Raw genomic sequence first — 19422 nt, 5'->3', positions numbered from 1 at the left:
TCGTCTGCATAAGCCAATGTCCTTAACCGCTGGCCCAGTGCCCCCGCAGGGACCCAAAAAGACTACCCTCAGATGCTCAGTCTAACCTTATGAAGGGGTCAACTGCAAATACATACAGAAGGGGACACCCCTCCCGGACACTGGAGCCCACATCTGCTGTCAAAGTGTTTGGAGTGTCAGGCTCCACAGGAAACAGAGTCTTTTCAAGAAACCTATTCATCCTATTCTTTTCTAAACACTTCACTTTCAGAAGGTCTGAAAAGTGGGCTCCGATGACCCTCAGAAACCCCGACCTGAACCGGAGCAGGGTCCCTGAAGCATCTCTTAGGCCATGTATAACCTTCGAACTCATCGTCCCACCACAGTTCCTGTAAGGGTCAGGGGAGCAGAACATCACATAATCTCTTTCCAAGACCAGGGAGGCAAGAAGGTCATATTGACCCTCCTTTAGTTGAAGTTTCAGAGAGGATAGCTGTAATGGAGAGCCCTCCCACCCCCCGCCCATGACAGCAGGCAGTTTAGCTGCCTGCACAAACTCAAGAAGGCCTGGTACTTGGAGAATGCCCTGTATTTTGAGACCTTTCACAGCTTTCCACCCCTCAAGGCGGGAGCAGCCGCTCTCATGGAGCGAGGCCCGATTCACGTAAATGGTCTCAAAGGACTCCCTAACCTCACAATCCTCCAGCAGCTGCCTCTGGAGAAGGATCCTCTGGGACCCAGGAACCAGGATGATGGTAAATATGTCTGCCACTTTAAATCCTAACTCTAAAACCATTTCTTCCACCACTCCCCCCGTTTGATTATTCCCCTACCACTTCAGTTGTACCAAGACCCAGCGTTCTGACCCTGACCACCAAGTGGTTCCTGGAAAACCTGGGCACCATGTTTATAGAAGTGATCCAGGTTAACCCTTGTTCCTGCCACTTGTACAAATGACCTGCCTTCTTGCAAAGCAAACAGCAATTTTTCTTCCGGGAAGGCCCAATGAGGGGAGAGGACGCTGAAGCCTGCGCTGCCACATTGTTCCCCTGTGCACCTAGCTGCCTTGATGCACCAGGCTGCACTGTTACACTTAACTGCACTTGCACGCTTGGCTGCATCTGCACACCTGGCAGTCCTAGGGCTTCTGGCCATCCTGGTGTTCTTAGCTGCTCTGATGCACCTGGCTGCCCTGGCACACCTTGTTGCATCAATGGCACCTGGCTGCCCTGAGGTGTCCAACTGTTCTAGCTCCATTTCAGTACACTCCCGTTTTACATGCTGGCAGTTTGCTTGGGCTCTAAATCCCTGAAGAACCTGCCCTCAACTTCATTACAGGAGACACCAACCCCATCACAAATGCCTTGTCACTAGTGAGAAGATCTCCCCAATCCACCAGCCATCCTAAACCCTCTAACACCTCATGTGCTCAACATCTGTCTAGTGGACCACCACCCTCCTTTCCCTTAGGGGATCCTTTCAAATATTTGATAAAGTCCAGAGCCGGGCCTAGACTCTACAGCTGGCCCATTATACAATTCCCTCCCAGTGACATGCCCTGCTTGCACAAGAGATAGATTCTCACTAGCCACATGGGATTTGGACACCTACAAACATTTAGCCATTCCATGTTCAGCAACAGATTCTGAGTCCTCCACCACCTGCTGGGCAGGTTTGCAAGGCAATCCCGAATCCCAGAGTAGTCCCTGGGAAGGATTCAGATTGTCAGGCGATCCTGGCTGCTGAGACTGTCCTTGTTAATATGTCTTTGTACTGCAGAAACAGATGATCTTGTCTGTTAGGAGCATCCCTGGAGCTGATAATGTGTAGGATTACCAGACAATCCCTGCTGTTGTGACAGGGAGCTGCCAGCCAACTCTAGCCACTGGGATTGTCCCTGGTCCTCTTCACCTGGCCTTCTCACTGGCAGGTGAGCTGATATCCCGGTTGGTGTTTGCCGGCAAGCTGACCTCTCCATTCACAGCAACACTTTCCAAACGCCTCTTCACATTCACAATAAAACCATGTTCAGTGCTCCCAGCTCTTGATCAGCTTCACAGTAAATCACAGTTTGCCTGGCATTCAACTTTCAAGTAGTCAATGTCACTTTTTATATGCTGCGGTCTTGTTTTTGCTAGTCCAGTCTCTAGCATTTCTCAAGCTAGAGAGCTCTACCATACACATGCTTCAAAGTATTCACATACCTTCCACAGTCAGCATTTCACTTTGTCACTCCTGGCTACCATTTTAGCCTGACTCTCGCTGGGCTGTGGCTTTGTCCAGTTCAACAACTCCATCGGTGTTTTCAGGAATAAAGATTTCTCCACCTTTAGATTCTTTGCAGCCTAGTCTCCTGGTGAGATTTTGGGCTAAGAGCCTGCATCCAAGCCTGGGCTAAAGCAATCCATAGCTTGTTCAAACAGGAGCTCACATCGCACACAACCACTCCCTGCTTGATTGGAGCTGGAGATTTTTTATTTTAATTTTGAAGCTGAAACAAACAGAATAAAATACTGAGACAGTCTATCAATACATTTACAAAATGGCCCAAGACCACCATATAACATGAACATCTCAAATTATACATAAGGCCTGGTCCCCAAACCTAATCGTTTTTTACAGTCGCACAAATCGGGCTCAGGCGAACCTGTGTATTAGCCTACATAATACAGCATCATAAAGATCACACATCATTCAGAGCAAAAAAGAAAATAAAAATAAGAGAGAGGAAAAGGAGGAAGGAGGAAGGAGGAATGTGGGATATGTGCTAGCTAGAGGAGGGTGGGGGTTTGCACCCATTTGTGCCAAGAGGGGGTGGGGAGGTTGCCTTAGGAAGGGGGGTTTAGGAAGAGAGAGGATTTGTGTTGGGAAGGACCATTTGGAGGAGGAATTTGTCATATGAGGGGGAACTGGGAGGAGGGGATTTGTACTAGGAGAGGCGATTTGTGCTGGGAGGATTTAGGAGGGGGAAAGAGGATGTGTGCTAGGTGGGTGATTTTTTCGGGTGAAGGAGATTTGTGCTAGGAGAGGGGGAATTGGAGGCAGGATTGGGGCAAAGATTTGTGCTGGGAGGAGGGAGAATTTTGTCTTGCAGATGGAATTTATGCTTAGGGGGTGAGCGTGCATCCTGGCACTGCCCACTTAGATAGGATTCCCTTACAGACAGCCTCAATCTGCACAGTGGGTAGCTGGCTACTGCAGCTGCACAGCTATTCTGATCTGGGGACTTCACAGATCAGAACTGCCACATTGCAGCCATCTACACACTCTGCAGATTAAGGCTGTGTCTCAGTGGTGGCAGCAAACAATCACCCCCCCCACCCACCTTCTGCTGGTGTTCTCTCTCTCTCTCTCTCTCTCTCTCTCTCCTTCCAGATTGGCGGGGTGGAGACAGTGTGAAAATAGCGAATATTCATTCGCTACTCTCACACAACTGGGTGGGATCAGGGGACAATGCCCACCCCAACTGGAATCCATAGTCTGGTGCCCTGTATGTAGGTCAGAGGGCCAGACGCATGGATGGGGGGCATCACCCGTGTGACCCTACTGAACGGGCCGCCACTGCTGTGTATAAGGGAATCGGATCCCAGCTATGTGCTGTGTGGGGAGGAAGTGATTGGCCACGCTGTGTGCAGGGCGATGATGGGTGGTGGAGTTCTGATGAGTGCCATCAGGCGTGACCCCCGTCCTTTTCTCCGATGACCTTCTGTATCCTAACCTGTCGTCCACTGCCGCTGCCCCGATAACCCCTGTTCGCCAACCTGCTGACGTCGGTCATCTGCCTTGCTGACCCTCTCTACACTGCCCTACTGGCTCTTGTACAGTCCCCTGCTCATCTCTATCCACTGCCCTACTGACTGCCTGTACACTGCCCTAGTAACCTCTGATCCTCTGCCCTACTGACCCCTGTCCTCTGCCCTACTGACTACCTTTACACTCACCAGGTAACCTCTGATTCTCTGCCCTGCTAACCTTTGTATACTGCCCTACAAACTAATGAACTAATAGCATCTGTACCCTGCCCTGCAAGCTGCTGACCCCCTGTACACTGTCCTGGTGAGGTTTTGTACTGCACCCCTACAGATAGACACGATAGACATACAGTATCTCACAAAAGTGAGTACACACCTCACATTTTTTCCAAATATATTATATCTTTTCATGTGACAACACTGAAGAAATGACACTTTGCTACAATGTAAAGTATTGAGTGTACAGCTTGTATAACAGTGTAAATTTGCTGTCCCCTCAAAATAACACACAGCCATTTATGCCTAACGGCTGGCAACAAAAGTGAGTACACCCCTAAGTGAAAATGTCCAAATTGGGCCCAATTAGCCATTTGGCCAAGAACTCTGAAAAAAAAGAATTGTTGCTCTACATAAAGATGGCTTAGGCTATAAGAAGATTGCCAAGACCCTGAAACCGAGCTGCAGCACGCTGGCCAAGACCATACAGCGGTTTAACAGGACAGGTTGCACTCAGAACAGGCCTCGCCATGGTCGACCAAGGAAGTTAAGTGCACGTGCTCAGTATCATATGCAGAGATTGGCTTTGGGAAATAGACGTGTGAGTGCTACCAGCATTGCTGCAGAGGTTGAAAAGGTGGGTGTCAGCCTGTCAGTGCTCAGAGCATATGCCGCACACTGCATCAAATTGATCTGCATGGCTGTTGTCCCAGAAGGAAGCCTCTTCTAAAGAGGATGCACAAGAAAGCCCAAAGTTTGCTGAAGACAAGTAGACGAAAGACATGGATTACTGGAACGATGTCCTGTGGTCTGAGGAGACCAAGATAAACATATTTGGTTCAGATGGTGTCAAGTGTGTGTGGCGGCAAGCAGGTGAGGAGTACAAAAGACAAGTGTGTCTTGCCTACAGTCAAGCATTTTGGTGGGAGTGTCATGGTCTGGGGCTGCCGGCACTGAGGATCTACAGTTCATTGAGGGAATCATGAATGCCAACATGTACTGTGACATACTGAAGCAGAGCATGAGCCCCTCCCTTCAGAAACTGGGCCGCAGGGCAGTATTCCAACATGATAATGACCCCAAACACACCTCCAAGCCGACCACTGCCTTGCTAAAGAAGCTGAGGGTAAAAGGTGGACTGGCCAAGCATGTCTCCAGACCTAAAACCTATTGAGCATCTGTGGGGCATCCTCAAAACGGAAGGGGGAGAAGCGCACGGTCTCTAACATCCACCAGCTCTGTGATGTCATCATGGTGGAGTGGAAGAGGACTCCAGTGGCAACTTGTGAAGCTCTGGTGAACTCCATGCCCAAGAGGTTAAGGCAGTGCTGGAAAATAATGGTGGCCACACAAAATATTGACACTTTGGGCCCAATCTGGACATTTTCACTTAGGGGTGTACACTTTTGTTGCCAGCGGTTTAGACATGAATGGCTGTGAGTTATTTTGAGGGGACAGCAAATTTACACTGTTATACAAGCTGTACACTCACTGCTTTACATTGTAGCAAAGTGTCATTTCTTCAGTGTTGTCACGTGAAAAGATAGAATAAAATATTTACAAAAACGTGAGGGGTGTACTTTTTTCTATCCCTTGGACCTGTGAAAGCTGTACTAAAAAAGGTACAAAGACTTTTTTTTTTAAGTATTTAATCCATAGACAGTACATTTTTACAGCCCACTAAGACTTATGGAGTGCTAGAACCCAGCATAAAAGTACATCCAAGGCCCAGCTCCCCTGTTCAGGTGCTTTCATAGCCCACATAAGGTCTAATCAGTCTGTACCTTGTTAAGCACAAAATGTGAGGGCATTGGGTTCCTGAACGCACATCTATAGCCATTTTCACAGCCTGACCAGGATTCCACTCAGTTAGGCGTCTAGAAGAAGCAAGCGAAGAGAAAAATATATAAACAAATGCATTTACAGTCAGATTCAACAGACCTCATTTGTCACAGAGTCATGTCACGTGGTGTGCGTGTTACATGCTCATTTTTTAACTGGCTTGCAATCAAGCCACTTTAGCTTTCCAGCCTTATGTTAAAGATACTCAACTTTGATCACTTAATAGCTAACCCCCCCCCCATCACTAATAAGTCAGAGCCCTAAGCCTTTAGATGGTTTCAGCCCTATTTCAAAACATGCATGGAACTCTAGGGAGTAAGACACAAAGCCCACCACCACAAGGAACAGCGCTGGAGACTGGACGTGAAAGCCCCTCCATAAATGCCACTCCTCTCAGGCCCAAACCGCTCCCTTTCAAGGATCCTTACCTCATCAGCTCACCAAAGATGTCTCCCACCACCTCATGGACAGACAGGGTTTTGTCTCTAGTGGACTAAAGACACCTTGTGTGCCACGTGTAAAAAAAAAAAAAAAAAAAAAAAAAAAAAAAAAAAAAAAACACAACACACACCACACACACACACACACACACACAACACACAACACACAACACACAACTACCCGCGTCATTCTGAAGTTCCCATACATCTGCTCAGCGTAGGAAAGAGGAGAGAAAAGGGAGGAAAAGGGGAGAACCCCCCCCCCGTTAGGAACAGCATATGTTACCTGGGTTCGTATAATTTGAGATTTGCGGACATATAGTCGTCCATGGAATGAGCTCCATGCAAAATCCCCAAACTTACCAGGATTTCTGGAAGGCTAATTTTTTCTCTTCTTCTCCTCCCAAACACCCCTCCCCAAGGATAGATTTCATTAGATTAGATTAATTGATAGACTCCCGCTGTGACACAGCTTGGATCTGAAACACCGGCCGCTGTCAAACAAAGCCCCACCTTCTGAACCGGCTCCTATGATTGACCGCACAATGATTCAGTTTCCTGGCATAAAACCCGTGTGCTGTCCATCATAGGGGCTGGTCCAGGAGGTGAGACTTTGTTTGACAGAGGCCGGCGTTTCAGATCCAAGCTGTGTCACAGCAGGAGATCCTCTCTCTATGTCAGGGGTCTCAAACTGGCGGCCCTCCAGCTGTTGCGAAACTACAAGTCCCATGAGGCATTGCAAGCCTGACAGTTACAAGCATGACTCTCACAGGCAGAGGCATGATGGGACTTGTAGTTTTGCAACAGCGGGAGGGCCACCAGTTTGAGACCCCTGCTCTATGTGATCCAGTCGGCTCTCCTCCCAATAGTTTCCTGATTAAGCGATTCTGGTAGAAGCGGTGCAGCATTTTTTACAGGGGATCAGAATGGCCGGGGGGCAATTACCTCCCTGCTCCCTGGCCCAGTCCGTCCCTGCTCCACACTAACCCTCAGCTTATTTCCACTCGCCTAATGCAAGCAGGCAAGTGGAAATTTTGAGGGCTGTCCTAGGTGATCTCATATCACCAAGCCTTCCCCCTCCTCCCACTCACTCAGGAACAACAAGAGCCAGTCCTTGCACAAACGCTCCCACAGAGAAGGCCCTTCCACAAAGAGACTGGAGATTGTACTTAACAAAAACGTTAGTGTAAAACACTACTGGTTGGATAAAGTCCAACGCGCCTAACCTTCCCTGTAAGTACAGTGCCTTGAAAAAGTATTCATACACCTTGATATTTTCCACATTTGGTCATGCAACAACTAAAAAAAATTTTTAATGTATTTCATTGGGATTTTATATGATAGACCAACACAAAGTGATACATAATTATGAAGTGGAAGGAAAACGATAAATGGTTTTCAACATTCTTTACAAATAAATATCTGAAAAGTGATTGGGCCTGCTCTCTGATCTCTTCACCCCCCCTTAATTTGTTCAATTCCCTTGACACAACTGTAGTGCAGTGACATGAATACCAATTATAGCTCACAATATATACATACATATATCTATACACACACACACACACACACACACACACACACACACACACACACACACACACACACACACACACCTCTACCTGGGTGCTTGTGACTCCACCTGCAGGACTTCTGTGATAACCAACGTCTTTTTACTGGAAAATATATGTATATATAAAAGTTATTACAGTGACTATACTATCACACCAACGTAGTGCGACAGTACAGTAAATATTTACAACAGTCTTTGTACACATACACAAATATACTTCAATATATCCACGCACACAGAACCTTCCTGAAAAATCCCCTTATTGGTGAGTCTCCAGGTGGGACCAGTGTTCAAAGTGAAATCGTCTTATCTCTGGACACCTTCCCACCTCCAGCACACTGTAGCAAGCGCAAAGACACAGGAAGGTGAATATCCCACAATATAGATACTAGGGAGCTCCCCCTGCTTTAAACAGTAAAGTCACTATCCTTTATGACTAAATGCAGGGCCCTGCAATAAAATAAAATAGTCGTGTAGTCTTCAATCTTCAGCTAGCTACAAATTAGTATTTGTAATACACAAGAGAGTTCTTCTGAAGTGTTGCACAGTGCAAGTTGATACACAAAAGTAATTATCATCAGGCAAATTGATTAAGAGCCGGTTCACACTAGAAGCGTCACGACTTGCAGGTCGCCTCACCGAGGCGACCTGCACACGACTGCCACGGCGACTTGCAAAATGACTTTTGTATAGAAGTCTATGCAAGTCGCCCCCAAAGTAGTACAGGAACCTTTTTTCTAAGTCGGAACGACGCAACGGTTCCATTGTACAGAACGGGAGGCGACTTGTCAGGCGGCTAGGTCGCCTGACAAGTCGCCCCCGTGTGAACCGGCTCTTAGTGTTCTTACTTGAAGGAGACAGACATCTAATATCAGTCTCTGGATATTGAAGTCTGTGTAAATGTAATGCTTTCCAACTCAATTGTTCCGTGGACTATCAGTCCCAGCAACACTCTGTAACAGCTCTAAATGTGTGTAGTGTTGAACAAACTTTCTGGGTGTTAACCCTCTCACCGCACCGGATCCGGACAAATGGGTGTCTCCGTTTCAGCAGTTCTCTGTCTGTATGGAGGCCACAACCACACTGTCACGCTGTTCCGCTTACTAACGACCAGGAGTCAGTGGCGGAAGTATAGGGGTCGCTGAGGTCGCCATGGCGACTGGGCCCCATGCTGCAGGGGGCCCTTGAGGGCCCCCCTTTTTATCTTGATAGGAGGAGCGGCTAAGATCGATCTCCCCGATCGTTAGCCGAACTGTAATCGGCACTGTGCAGGGAGCTTGTCACACTGATCAGTGAAAGCACAGTGTGTGCTGTGCTCTTTGTCTCCCCCTACAGTGCAGTACCCGGCAGGAAGAGGTAAGGTAAAGCACTGCCGTTTTTGAAAAGGCTTTCTGTATGTATGTGTTCTTATGTGTATTTATATGTGTGTTCATGTATGTGTTTATGTGTGTATTTATATATGTATATGTGTTTGTGTGTGTATATACAGTATGTGTGTGTTTATCTATGTGTATGTGTGTGTGTTTAGATGCAGTGGCGGCCCATGCATTAAGGGCGCATGAGCGCTGCCCCCTCTCTCCAGCCACCCCTCTATCACCAATAGATAGATTCATGCATTGCATGAATCTATCTATGGCCGCCGCTGCCACCCCCTATTTAGGCGCCCAGCCCCTTTTTGGGCGCAGGGAACCTGAATTACAGTGGCGGGGGGGTGTTTTTGAAGCACCGGATTAGAGCCATAGGCTCTAATAGGCATCAAAATAGGTGACCTCACAGGTCACTCAGCTGTGTTAGGAAAGCGAATGACTATTCGCTTTCCTAACACTAAACTGCCTCTCCGCCAATCAGGTGCTCGGGTCTGTTACCCGTCACCTGATTGGCTGAAACGACAGGCACCGCTATTGGACGCCTATCAGGAGGAGAGGATGGGAGATGAGGACCCCACTCGTCGCAGTCACTCGCTGCCCTTCCAAGACAGGGTAAGTGTCGATGAGCGGTCGGGGGTTACACTGGCAGCATTTAATGAGCACACTGGCAGCGTTTGATGGCACAGTGGCATTTGATGGGCACAGTGGCAGCGTTTGATGGAACAGTGGCAGCAATTGATGGGCACAGTGGCAGCAATTGATGGGCACAGTGGCAGCAATTGATGGGCACAGTGGCAGCAATTGATGGGCACAGTGGCAGCAATTGATGGGCACAGTGGCAGCAATTGATGGCACACTGGCAGCATTTAAGTGGCAAAGTGGCTGCAATTTGATTCAAAAAAATGTTTGCGCCCCCCAAAAAATTTTGAGCACCAGCCACCACTGTTTAGATGTATGTATGCACATTTTATGTATGCACGTTTAATCCTGACACCCTATATATGTGTACAATCAGGACTGATTTTTTTTTTTTTTTTTCTTGCTCGGTCAAAGTACCAGCAACAAAATGCTGTTCCTCTGAAAAGCGATCCATGCTCAGATCACTTTTCAGAGGCATTTGACAGCCAGTAAAGAGGCAATATGTTGCCTCCTGACCACCTGTTTTAACCCCTTAAAGTGATTGTAAAGGTTTTTTTTTTTTTTTTTTTTTTTTAAATAACAAACATGTCATACCTTCATTGTGCAGTTAGTTTTGCACAGAGTGGCCCCGAACACCGATTTCTGGGGTCCCTCGGTGGCTCTCGCAGCTCCTCCTATCATCAGACATCCCCCTAGGAAAAGCGCTGTCCAGGGGTCAGGGGGGCCCTTCATGATTTCTTGCATCGGGGCCCTGAAGGTTTTAATTACGCCACTGCCAGGAGTCCTCGGAACGCTCACTTCTGCTGCTCCAGCACACTGTGATCAATGGCGGGATCCTTGCTGCTGCTCCACTCCTTCACAAAGTAGGCCGCAACCCTGTGGGACACACACATCCACCCACAGAGCTCTGCTGGCAGGCCACGCGTCCCAGGAACAAGAGACCTAAGATGGCCGCTCCCAGCCCTTTTATATCCTCCTCACAATGCAGTTCAGTTCTCCTCTGGTCCATGAGCATTGTGGGTAGGTCATAGTTAATGTTCAGAAGTAAACAATCACTTCCATGTCACTTCTCAAAATGATGAAAAATAAAAAGTCTTGTATCTCTATAGTTGGCCACTAGATGGTGCTATATCAACTTTTTACCTTTACAACACACATATGACTAGAAACAAAAGTTGTCAGCGATTTTAATATATATATATATATATATATATATATATATATATATATATATATATATATATATATATATATATATATATATATATATACACACACACACACACACACACACACACACACACACACACACACACAGTGCAATGTTCAATCCATCATCTGAAAATGGAATGTGTATGGCACAACTGCAAACACTATCAAGACATGGCCGTTTTTAACCTCTTCAGATCCGCGCTATTGCCGAATGGCGGCAACAGCGCGGACCTACATTGCCGGGACTACATCTATTGACGTCGTCCCTTGCACGAGCGGCCTGCGCGCTCGGTGATCAGCGAGTCTATGAGACTCGCCTGATCACAGATCGGAGTAAGGGGTCGGTCCCGACCCCTTACCACATGATCAGCTGTCAGCCAATGACAGCTGATCATGTGATGTAAACAGAGCCGGTAATCGGCTATTTTTTCTCCTCGCGCTGACAGCGAGAGGAGGAAAAAAAAAGCCGATCACCGGCGGCCGTGAGAGGGACATCAGTCCCGATCATTGCGATCATCTGTGCCCCCTGCCAGTGACACCTAGCAATAGGCAGCAGTGCCGCCTACCAGTGCCCACCAGCGTCACCCATCAGCGCCCAATCAGTGCAACAACAGTGCTGCACATCAGTGTCACCTACCAGTGCCCATCAGTGCTCCCCATCAGTGCCGCCTTATCTGTCCCCATCAGTGCCGCCTCATCAGCGCATATCAATGAAGGAGAAAAATTACCTGTTTGCAAAATTTTATAACAAACTATGAAACATGATTTTTTTTCTTCAAAATTTTCCATCTTTGTTTAGCAAAAAATAAAAATCCCAGCTGTGATTAAATACCACCAAAAGAAAGCTCTATTTGTGGGAAAAAAAAAAATGATAAAAATTTAATTTGGGTAGTGTTGTATGACCGCGCAATTGTCATTCAAAGTGCATCAGCGCTGAAAGCTGAAAATTGGTCTGGGCAGGAGGGGGGTTTAAGTGCCCTGTAAGCAAGTGGTTAAACTACCGGGCAAGGAGAAGCAGCCAAAAGGCCCATGGCAACTCTGGAGGACCGGCAGGAGATCCGCAGCTCAGGGAGAATCTGTCCACAGGACAACTATTAGGCTCCATGCACACTGGGCTTAAAAAAAAAACAAACGTCTGTTCTATTTGAGTAAGAAACGTTCATATAGAGCATTTTTTGTACAAAGTTGACGAGTTTAGGAGAGTTTTACGGTTTTCTGTATATATATATATATATATATATATATATATATATATATATATATATATATATATATATATATATATATATATCCCCCACGCTGAGACCGTATAACATTGAGCAGACTTGTAAAGCGTCTTTCCTAATGCTTCAGCACTTCCCTAATCTCTCCAATCAGCCGCCCATTACCCTCTCTTGGAAATCCATCAGTAATCTCAGCATTGAAAAGAAATTTGACGTCCGTTCTGCCTGCTGCCCTTGTGTCTAATAGAAGGAGTCTGGAGATAAAGATTTAATCAGGAGATATGCAAACCATTGATTTTCCTTTTTATTAAAGCAGAATAAGCATCTGATCAATAGTTGATCCATAGGAACTCAAAAGAACTCGTTTCACAGTCTTGAGGATCCGTTTTGTTTGAACAGGTCACACACACACACACACACACACACACACACTACAATATACTGCAGGGAGAGAGAGGAGCTGTCAGAAGTCATCGGTGATGTCGGGGGTGGGCGGGACCGAGCAGCTATCGGACACCAGCCAATAGGATGGGGTCAGGGTGGGCCGCTACATGTATGTGGTTCCGCCCCCTTTCTTAAGAAGCCCAATAATTGGCTGGTGTTCGATGGGGGTGGGTGGGACCGAGCAGCTATCGGACACCAGCCAATAGTATGGGGTCAGGGCGGGCTGCTATGTGTATGCGGCTCCGCCCCCTTTCTTAAGAAGCCCAATAATTGGCTGGTGTTGATAGCTGCTCGGTACCGCCCACCCTGACATCACGGATTAATTCTGACAGCTCCTCTCTCTCCCTGCACACAGTTACATTACAAGTCTGCTCAATGTTATATGGTCTCAGTGCGGGCGACATATGTCAGGGGTGGGCGAGACCAACAATGTTTTTACTGGCATTTTCTAAAAGTTACAAAATGATGGTGTTCAGTGCAAATTTCAGTACTTAAGCTACAAACAAGTACAATATGCAGTTAGCAACGTGGTTTAAGATAGATATTAATGTAAAAAAAACACATTTCTTATGTTATTTTTGATATAGTAAGGGTGGGTTATTATAACCCATCAGATTTTGTCACGTATGTCCAACTGGAGAGATTTCCCCTTAATTTCTGTTTCATAGCCACCACAGAAAGTGAGCAGAAATCCCAGGTAGGCACCGGGATCACCAGAATTTATGTCCCCAATTCTAAAGACTTCCTGTCTCCATCCCTCCTTCATCCCCATCCCTCCTTCACCCCCCCTTCCGTCTCAGCCTGATCTGTGATATTGCTGCTGCCTCCCCTCTCCTGACATGCTGGGATTTGTAGTGCCACAGTCTGACACATGAGGTGGTCATGCAGGAGAGGAGGCTGTGCCTGGTAATGGGTAGGGATAGAGAGGTGTAATAGAGATTGGGGGGAGATCTCAGAAAACATGCTCCCTTTAGAAGCAGAGCAGTTCACAGCCACACACAAACACGATCTAGTGTAACAGCATAAGCCAGGAGCTTGCTACCCAGAGCCCATCCTCTCCCCCCTCCTCCTGCCCACTAAGATAAGCTGCCAACAGGACTGTCTGCATGTTGCTCAGCTAGCTTACCTGTGGCTAGGCTGAACTCCGTCCTCTACCGCAGACTGTCTCCGCTCCCCCCCCTCCCAGCACCTCCTGTGGAGGAACTTGAAGAAAGCGGGAGGGTACAAATAGCTTCACTCACATCATCCAAAACTCTCGGTCTCAGCCAAGAGCGTCACTGGCTGAAAGCGGATGTTTTCACTTTATGGGCACCAAAAATATGCCCGTTTTTTAGGGAGAAAGAAAGAGAAAGAGAAAGAGAGCTAATAATGGGCAGAACAAATATGAGGACTGAGAAGATTTCCTTTCGTTGAACAAACAATAGGAGTGCCCATTCTAGAGCTGGTAACATTGAGGATATTCAATATAAAATTTTGAAGAACTGTTTTTGTGAGCAAGAGGCATAGGGGAAGAGTATGGATGGTATAAAAAAGTGGGAAGTATGTTCAAGTGAGGGAGAGGAGTGTGGAGGGTATGACAGTGAGCAGTATGTATATTAAAAGAGAGTGTGGAGGGTATGATGGGGGCAGTATGTACAGGAGAGGAGTGATGAGGCTATGAAAGTGAGTAGTATGTACAGGAGAGGCATGTATGACAGTGAGCAGTATGTACAGCAGAGAAATGTGGAGGGTATGACAGCAGGGCACTATGTACAGGAGAGAAGAGTATGACAGTAAGCAGTATGTACAGGAGAGGATAGTGGGAGGTATGACAGTGGACACCATGTATAGGAGAGGAGTGTCGAGGGTATGACAACAGGCACTATGTACAGGTGAGGATGAAGGAAAAACGTAAAGGTTTGTGGAAGGATCTTTAGGGACTGCGTAGTGGTAAGTGGGCCATACATGAATTGAAATTAGGCCAATTAAGCAGAAGCCAGCCATAGTCGATCTATGTATGGGCTAGCTGGTTATACAAAAGTCAATCTATCAACTTGAATACAACCAGCCTGTCAGGTTTTTCCCAAAACAATCAGTGCTGCCAGCTATGGTTAGCAACACTGATCATTGTATTGTGTGGGTAGGGAAGGCTCCCCACTGGCAGAACACAATAACACTGAGGGAGCGATTTCCCCATCCACAGGTCAGCGGGTGAGAGGGTGTGTGGGGACAGGCTGGGGAGAGAGGTCTGTCAGTAGGGGGTGTGAGGTGGTCATGGAGGGATATCAGTGGGTGGGGGGGTAGGAGTAATATCTTTTGGAGAAGGGTCTGTCATCTGCAGGTTGGGAAATGGTCACCTGTGATATAACTTGAAGGGAGGTGGATAACATGGAAAGTGGTTGGGGAGTGACCTGGTTGGTGGGGAGTGTTAAATGGATGATGCATTTCAAGTTTTTCACATTTGCGGTAATGCTTACTGCCCTCTAAAAAGTGATCTGTGGTGGATTGCTTTTCAACTAGTGGTATAGCAGCAGCTGACAGGCGTTCATGAGGTGCTACTGCCGCCTCCTTGGTGTTTTCTTTTACATTGCTGAATGGTAGTTTTACATTGTTGGACTATGCTGCTACTGCGAGCGAGTTTGGCTTGCAGTTGCAGAGTGGCCCCATTGAAATCAATAGGCGAGAGTGACAGGTGGTGCTAGTTAAAGATGCTGCAGCTATAGAAATGACAGAAAAAAAAAAAAAGAAAGGAGGTTGCAGCTGTGAAGTAAAGCATCATAGCTCCGGCATTCGTACAGCCCTGTCCAAATGTATCTTTAAGATTTGGATGAGGGACGTGCAGTGAGGTCAGTGGCTGGTGAGGCACTGGCTAGTATCAGAGCCAGATACACACAGGTTACGTACGCCGCAAGCATTAGAGTGAGCGTAATAATTCTAGCACTAGATCTCATGAAACATAACATAAAAAGTTGCAACGACCGTCATTTTATTCCCTAGGGTGTCTGCTAAAACAAAATTATATGGGGGTGGCAAGGGGTTAACTACCATAAGTAATATACAATTATTATAGGCACTGTGAGCTCATCCGTGTGCCAGCTTGTATTTAAACGGAACGCTCTGTATTTAGCTGCTGACAGGCTGCACAAGGAGCCCCGTATCTCCAGAACTATAAATGATGGGTGCCCCAAATGTTGGTCTCTGTGACCTCTGGTCGCCGAGCTACGACCCTCAAAGTCGATAGGCCCATTTGCCAAAAAAAAAAAAAATAAAAAAAAAAAAAAAATCTATCTTAAGGTAAAGGGCCTGGAGCTGCAGCTCCAATAGCCCCTATGTTAATCTGGCCCTGGCAGTTGGCAACACTGGTGATTACAAAGCAGCCGAGTTTTAAAAGTGAAACCAAAGTTAAAAAGTCTGTGTGATTACATGAAAATAATAAGCACTGGCGCTTTTTTTTTAAACACACACACATTTTGGCACACTCTTTTACATGTGTGTTTTGGCCCTTTTTTATTGCCCATTTTGGCATTATTTACACACATTTTTGCCAGTTTTGGCGGTGAGTTTTTTATTGTGCATTTTGCGCTTTTTTTAAACACACCTTTTGGCCCAGGTTACTTTAACATGCATTTTAGTGTGGTTTGTAACGCACATTTTGGCACTTCTTTTAGCATGTAGTTTGACACTTTAACATGCATTTTGATTTGCTTTTTATGCATATTTTGGCAAACAGCACATTTGCTAGCCACTTTTGGGGTGTCAATAACAATTAATGGCACCGCAAGCATATCCTGTTTCTGGAATGCACACAAAAACACAGGTAAAAAATTAGCCAAAATACATGTTAAAAAAGCACCAAAATGCACACAAAAATGTGCTAAAAAGCATTTTAAAAAAACAGGCAAAATGTGTGTTGAAAAAAGCAGCAAAAAGTGCATCATAAACTGCTTGCCGACCAGCGCACACCGATGTACGTCGGCAGAATTGCGCTGGTAGGCAATAGGGAGTACAGGTACGTCCCCTTTAAGAAGCAGTGTCGTGGGCGTGTGACTGCGGGATCCCGCGGACTCAATGTTTGCCGGGTGCCCACGATCGTGTCACGGAGAGGAAGAACGGGGAGATGCTTTTGTAAACAAAGCATTTCCCCCCTTCTGCCTAGTTACAGGACAGAGATCATTGCTCTCCGTCATCGAGGGCAGTGATCACTAACATGTGTGTTAAAGCCCATCCCCCCACAGTTAGAATCACTCCCTAGGACACACTTAACCCCTTCACTGACCCCTAGTGGTTAACCCCTTCACTCCCAGTGTCATTTATACAGTAATCAGTGCATTTTTATAGCATTGATCGCTGTATAAATGACAATGGTCCGAAAAAAGTGTAAAAAATTTCCAATGTGTCTGTCATAATGCTGCAGTCCCGATAAAAATCGCAGATCGCCACCATTACTAATAAAAAAAAATATAAAAAATAATGCCATAAAACTATCCCATATTTTGTAGACGCTATAAATTTTGCGCTAACCAATCAATATACGCTTATTGCAGGGATTTTTTTACCTCAGTACCTCAGTAGTATTAAAGCACCAAAGGAACTCTCAGTAACAATGCGTCCCCACAATACCTGGTATCATCGCTTAGGAGTGGGAACTAGTGCTGCCCTGGAAGACTTCTTAGAAAAAGAGTTACCAGGGACCCAACTCTGTTTTCTCCAATCGTCTACCAGGGCAGCATCCGAGAGGATGTATCAAGCAATACTTACTAGGGTGGGGATAAGGTCTGGAGCACCTTGCGACCAATGTCTGGTCTTGACAGCTGGTCGCTGTAGTAGTGTCTCGAAGGTACTGAAGCTCGATCATGTTGCTGCCCTGCAGATCTGCTCCAGAGTTGCCCCTGCCTTTTCTGTGAACGAGGTTGCCCAGGCTTTGACCCTACTTGGGGGGGTGCAAGGTTTTTTTCCCCAAATGGCCATCTGTATGGCAAGGTTTATCAATCGTGAGTCTCGATGCCTGCTTTGCCTTATTGACTCCTGCATAGAGGACAAATTACATGGCAGTTCTTTGCCAGCCCTTTGTTCTCTCGAGATAAGCTATGAGTATTAAAAGTCTAGTTTGTTGTATGTGTCTCTTTTCTGCTATCCATTGACTTAGGAAGAGATGCGATAACCACATTCTGCATCCTGTGAAAAGGTTGAAGAGACTTTTGGTAGAAAAACTTGGTTTGGCGAGAGGACTATTTTATCTGCCTGGATCAGTCAGTAGGGTTCCATTGTGTTATAAAAAAAAAAAAAAAAAAAAAAAAAAACACAAAAACAAAAAACACACACACACACACACACACACACACACACAACCTTGAGACTTTCACCTACTCCCCCTGGCCGATGCTTGGGCCACTATGAGTGCGGTTTTTAGTATAAGATTTTTATCTGAGCACTCCTCCAGTGGTTCGAATGGCGGAGAGAGAGGAATCCTCTGAGCACCATGGAGAGGTTCCATGTCGGAGTTCTGCTGAATTTAGCGGGTCTGGCTCTATTTAATGAGAACAGGAATAGCTTTATAAATGGGTCCTCTGCTAATCTGGCGTCCAGACAGGGGGAGAGTGCTGCCACTTGTACCTTCAGCGTGCTCCGAGAGAGGTTCAAGTCTGCTCCCTCATGCAGGAAATCCTGAAATCGCTAAGATGATTCTCTGTCGGAATCCTGTTTGTTTCCGTACCAGGAGACAAACTTCCTTCTCACTCCAGTTATGGGGTTGGTCACTCTGTCCGACAGTTCTTTCTTTTGCAGCCTCACCCTCTCAGTAACCAAATCGAAAGCTTCATGAGTTTGCGATTCGGGTGGTTGACTGGCCCTCGCGATAGGTGGTCCGGTAGGTCTTGCTGTATCTGGTGCTGGAGACAGTTTCTTTGAGTGACTAAACCATGTTCCCTGGGGCCAGTGAGGTGCTGTATCACTGTTGCTCTTTCTTCCATGATTCTTTGGCTCACATTTGGTATTAGAGCGGTCAGAGGGAATGCATAACACAGCTGGTGTGCCCAGCTTTGATTGAATGTATCCACTCTGATGTTGCCATCTGTGGAATCCAGTTTCGCATTTGTCCTTGAGGCAAACAGATCTACCTTGGGCACTCTCCAGGTTTGCGTGATCCACAAGAAGGTTGCTTGGTTTAGAGACCACTCTGTTTTATGGTCTTTCGACTTAGAAAGTCTGCCAACGTGTTGTCTGTCCCCTTCAAGTGTATCCCCAAGGTTGATCAGATGTTTGTCTTAGCCCATGACAGAAATGCTTCTGTCAGGCTCAAACGAGGAGATTTGGTCTCTCCTTGCCTGTCCAGGTATGCCACTGTTGTGGCGTTTGACTGAATCCGGACATCTCTCCCCTGGATAGCTGGTTGCAATGCTCTCCATGATTCCTCTACGGCTTTTAAATTCCCTCATATACTAGGAGGCTCGAGACCATCTGGAGTTACATTTCCCCTGTGTACAGAGATCCCCCATTTGCGCCCCCCCCATACTAGGGTGCTGGCATCTGTGGTAATCCTCACAGGGTTGGCTTGCACCCATCTGCGCCCCTCGGCATAACGGAGCCGATTGAGCCACCACTGAAGAGATTGTTTGACGGACCAAGGGACAGGAATGGACATTTCTAAACGATGATGGATCACCATCCCACTGGGTCAAATGTGATTCTGTAGAGGCCTCAAGTGGAGCTGTGCCCAGGTGATGGCTGGGATCGAGGACAACAGTCCTAGCACTGCCT

The 19422-nt window shown here is 46.6% G+C and overlaps 1 long non-coding RNA gene across 1 annotated transcript; it reads right to left on the bottom strand.

Annotated features, from left to right (window-relative positions):
* Positions 1-532: 532 nt before the first annotated feature.
* LOC141114503 (uncharacterized) lies at positions 533-13968 on the bottom strand. The gene is made up of 4 exons (XR_012236912.1): positions 13814-13968; positions 7852-7905; positions 5732-5824; positions 533-2470 (listed from the first exon to the last, which is right to left on the bottom strand). It is a non-coding gene; the product is annotated as an uncharacterized lncRNA (long non-coding RNA).
* Between the last annotated feature and the right edge of the window lie 5454 nt (positions 13969-19422).

The sequence above is a fragment of the Aquarana catesbeiana genome, linkage group LG12, assembly GCF_042186555.1.
Source record: "Aquarana catesbeiana isolate 2022-GZ linkage group LG12, ASM4218655v1, whole genome shotgun sequence".
Classification (NCBI taxonomy): Eukaryota; Metazoa; Chordata; class Amphibia; order Anura; family Ranidae; genus Aquarana; species Aquarana catesbeiana.
The sequence above is the reverse complement of the archived record's forward strand: the minus strand, read 5'-3'. Positions and strand labels throughout refer to the sequence as shown.